Below are 5,065 nucleotides of genomic sequence, written 5' to 3' on the forward strand. Positions count from 1 at the left end.
CAGGCATCCCCAAAAAGGTACTAATGAGTCTAATAAGAATTATAGTTTTAATCACCTCTGCTTTCACTCTAATGGAATTTCTGTGGGGGCTTTGCTTGCTAATTAAGCAGTCCACCAACCAGAGGGGCAAGAGTAATTATTTCCTTGATTGAGGTCAAAACCCTTGAATTTAATCCCGAGGTCTATCCCGAGCTTCCCCACATGAAGAGTAAACATCGGTAAACATCTTCTCAGCTTCCCGTACTCAATTTCACAGCCGTCACTCTGACAAATAATGGTTTCCCTCCTCCGTAAGCCAGCCTTTCATTGAAACGTCTGCCATCATCCTCATGTCTTTATTGCGTAAAGCAAATGTCTTTCTACTGGCACTGGGCTGATTGCATATAGTGGCCGTGAGGAAAGAACACTTGCTTGGTTTCAAATACTCCTTTTGTAGCTGTGCAGGACTGAAACAAAGTGATCTGGATGGAGTTATGCAATGAGATAAATACAGACAAACAAATGAAATATGTCCTCGTGAATGCTTACGCCCCGAAATAAAAGTTTTCTGAGGATTTGGTGGTTGACACTGCACATTTTTCCTGAGCTGAGATGTAATTCTTCTTCCGCACAAAATTACGATGGCTTTTGGGGTGGAAATGCAATTCTTTTCCAGGCAAAAATTCATTTTCCGGCCTGCTGTTAATAACAATCAGTTGTGCCTTGACAGGTGAAAACCTCGAGTTGCCATAAACCACCCCAGAGTTCCCCCCTCCTTTGGTTTCACATCATTGAGTTTCATTGCAAAGGAGGACGGTAAAACACCTCCGCTGGATGAGATGAAAAAGGAAGGAGGAGCTTGACTTGAGATGAACGAGCCATACATCGGTCAGCTCTGGCCACAGCTATCAGTGACGAAGCCAGACATTTTTGACAGGGGTGTCCAGGTGGAGACCATTATTTGTACTGGGGTGACAACGAGGTCATTTCTTTTTCCTCAAATTGCTGTAGGTCAAAGTATTTTGGTTCAGACACGTGAAGCGTGGTACAGCCAAAAACTGCAGGTCCTCTAACGGCCACCTGAGGCTGGCTCCAAAAGTGTGTATTTGTAGACTTTGACCTTTCACCCTGGTGGGTGAAATGTTTCTCAGTGCTTCATGAAGTATGCTCACGCCACATTTTCTTTGTGCTTTTAGTGACTTTGGCCTGTGGTGGCCTTGGTTCTGTCTGTGAGAGTCTTTTGGGAGTTATTAACGCCATCTGCCCTTTTTAACACCGAATATTTCCCTCGGTGTTCGAAGAAGTCATCTGAACGTGCTCTTGTGCAGGAATTGAAAGTGAATGTTTATCCTAATGAAAACAAATGCATTTTATGTGAACATTTATAAGCTCGGGTTGGGAGGTGATGATGATGTTTTGTTATTTAAAAAAACAAAGTGTATTTATTTTGGCTGCGAACGACAACCTTCGGGAATAGAAGAATTATTGGACGTGGTTTCCTGGCACAGAGCTCACTATAATCCACAAACATCAGTAGGTTTGAGGTCAGGGCTTAAGGAAAACCATTCCAGAAGCTTCGTTTATGCCTGCTTTATCCAGGCCATATCCAGTTTTGATGTGTGTTTGCGATCGCTGTCCTGTAGGAACAACTGTGTCTTCAGTTGTCTAGCTGGTGACTTGAGGTGAAGATTTCGGAGCTTGTGCTCCTTCTTCATTATTCCAACCATCCTGTGCAGTGTACCAGCACCACTGACAGCAAACCAGCTGCAGAGCATGATGCTACCACCTCCATGCCTGACAGTTGGTAGCGTGTTCTTATGTTCGAAAGCCTCGAAACATACTTATTGTCATTGTGGCCAAATTGATTAATATTTGCTTGTGTGACTATAAAGCTTTTCTCAGGAAGGTCTTTGTCTTGTTCGTGTGGGCAGCTGTAAATGTCAGTCAAGCTTGAAGGTGTCAGTTCTGGAGCAGTGGCTTCTTCATGGCCAGCTCATTCCCTGGTGGTGTAAAACTTGATGTTAGTTTTTCCAGCAGTTTCCGGTGGATGGTGAGCCCTCGACTCTGTGTGGGGGGGTCAACAGTAAAAAGTAATTAAAGATGCTGTACAATCATTGTGGAAAAAGAACAGTGCAAAGAAAACATTAAAAGCCCCAAATTATCACCACATTCATGCCCATGATGAGTGCATGTGGACATCAATCAATCAATATCTCATTGCAACTCATCATAAAACAACCAACTGTTATTGCACTAATCACTCCCATATACTGTATTATACTGTACTGTATATAGCGTCAATGCTAAGCTATGGCTGTTTCCACACCAATAACCAATTTCTAAGGAGGGTTATTTATGTTCCTAATCCTTGTTGTTTAATAAGTGATAAAATTGGTTTCTTTCAGTACTGGAGCTGACTTGGCTCTACTCCAAATCAGAAATACTGCATCCATCACATCATCTGAGGAAATAATAGTATGTACAAATTAATAATTTATTTTGTAGACAATGTGAATAAAAAAAGAGCTTCAAAAAGAACAGCAGTGTACATGAGAGGACAAACACACCGCGTAAGATGAAATCCTATATCGCTTCATTTTACTGGCTTCAAATTTCCAAATCAAAATCAATACATAGAAAAGACTTCTAAGGTTTTAATGTGATGTGGTGCCAAGCTTGGCCTTCTTTGTCATCAAGGTAATCGCTGCTTCTTGGCCACCACAGGAGGCGTTTATGTGCACTGAACAGCTGGTGGATCACAACGATATCAATGACAGACAGACCCTGCAAAAGGCTGCTTGCTCTTCCAGGCTCCTTATCTCAGTCTAACCCAGGGCTCTGTCTATAGACCCAATTCATCCATCACTATCAGACCTCACACAGGTTCAGAGTCAGCCTTCACATTTTCAAAGGAAGCTGAGGCTAAGAGCAGCTCAACGTGAAAGGAAGTTCAGGTGTTGAACTTCAGAAAAAGAAGAAAAAAGTCATTTTCTTCAATGAAATGTATTTATAGACAAAATTATTGTGTTCATAATCAGCTGCTACTGAACTCTAACATTTGGCCCCACTATTTAAAACAGCCCTGGGAATTTGTCTTACCAGTAGAAAACATAACATATAACCAGAATGAAGCACTAACAGTTACAGGATGGATTAACCTACCTGACTTTGGTGGCCCCTCCTCTATCCATCAAAAGTCAGAGTTGGTGAAATATCTCAACAGCAATTTGATGGATTATCACAAAATATGCTTTGCACATTCATCATGGCCAGGTGATCACTGCTGTGAGAGTGGAACGTCCCCATTATTTACTCTTTGCTAAAGACCGACGTTGAGCCTGAACCTAAGTAATAATAATAATAATGGATTGCATTTATACAGCGCTTTTTGAGACCCTCAAAGCGCTTTACAATGCCACTATTCATTCACTCTCACATTCACACACTGGTGGAGGCAGCTACAGTTGCAGCCACAGCTGCCCTGGGGCAGACAGAAGCGAGGCTGCCATATCGGCCCCTCTGGCCTAAGTGCATTCAACAAGATGACTTTCATTACGGAGTAAACACAAACTCACAAAGTGATGCCTCACACAGGATATACATATATCTCATATTATTTCAGTTGATTTAGCCTGCACACAGTCTGTGCACATCTGCAAGCCACTTTGTAACCCACCTCTGCCCCAGCTCCTCCCACCTCCTGGGGTCTTGCTGGTGCTTCCCGTGCCTATACATCTGCCCATGGATGGGAGAGGAGAACCAAGAACACCTACACATTACTGCAAATGGAAACGTGAGTCTAGGAGCGGTCCTGTGTGAACCACAGTATTGATCCTGAGAATATCCATCCTATCTTGTCTATAGGTAGCATAGCGATTAGCGATTATTGTTATTATTACATCTTCTTGGTGCACAGTTTCCTGTCACTCTCTTTGAAGGCAGGGACTCAGACATGATTCAGTAACTTTCTATCCGACACCAGGATCAGATCAAAATTGGTTTGCTAGGCAAACATTTGCAAAACAAATGTCATTGTAATTTGCCACAGCTAAATGTCTTTATGTTAAACCATTACATGGTAAACATTATCAGCATTTCATGCACAGCATCACATTATTAGAATTCCCACTGGAACCATCTTCTTCTTCTTCTTCTTGGAAGTTAATATTTACTTCAAACCACCATTTTCTTTTTTCAAATTACAGTGTGTGGGTCAGTTTAATGGGAGAGTAACTTAAACCTGTCACACCACACCCACCCAGTGGAGCTCCATGGACAATTTTAGTACAGCCAGTCACCTCTGGCCACATCGTCTGCTTCAGATCAGCCACAATATTGAATTTTCCCAGTTTCAGTCTTTTTATGTCATTGTTCTTCTTTCTGTCGACATCATTATCACCTTATCAAAACACACGACATAAATTAAAAGAGAAAAAAGAAAGCTCTCAGCACCGTGGGACAAACCTTCAACCCCCTGCTCCAGCCCCAAATATCTGCCATGACTCATACCTGTCTCTAGGCCCTGATTGGCTGCACGCTCTGCCTGTCGACTGCCTTACCCTGGTCATTGTTCCATAAAATAATATACTGTTCAAGGCCCCACTGCCACCAACAAAAGGCTTGTTATGTTACTCTTTTCCAGCTTAAACAACTTTATCGACCTGTGACCTTCTCCCTCCATCCGTGACGCTGCTTTTCTAAGTCATAGTCAAAAAATCATCCAAAGTGCCGTCGTCTCCCTGACCTCGGCAGGAAGCTGGTGTCGAGGCCGTGGGCTTTATGGACACCTTAGATATGGAGCTTCTGGATAAATCTTATGATGATGCATATTTTTAGAGCCTCATCAGTTGGCTCGATGAAGATGAAATTGGTGTCGTAGGCAATACCTCCTGCGTCAGCGCGGGCCAACCGTTTGTGTGTATGGCTGGGGGTTTGTGCGTAACTGAATGGGGGAATCCACCCCTTTCTCTAGCTCTCTACGGTGATGCGAGTGGTGATATACAGGAGAAGGGAGGGAGGTGAGGGGGAACTGGAGGGCTGAGCCAGGAGGGAAGGGGTGTGCCATTATAAGAAGCCTCAGAGGAGG

Source organism: Rhamphochromis longiceps, linkage group LG15, assembly GCF_057381845.1.
Source record: "Rhamphochromis longiceps isolate RC_006_pf linkage group LG15, R_longiceps_female_GT1.1, whole genome shotgun sequence".
NCBI lineage: Eukaryota > Metazoa > Chordata > Actinopteri > Cichliformes > Cichlidae > Rhamphochromis > Rhamphochromis longiceps.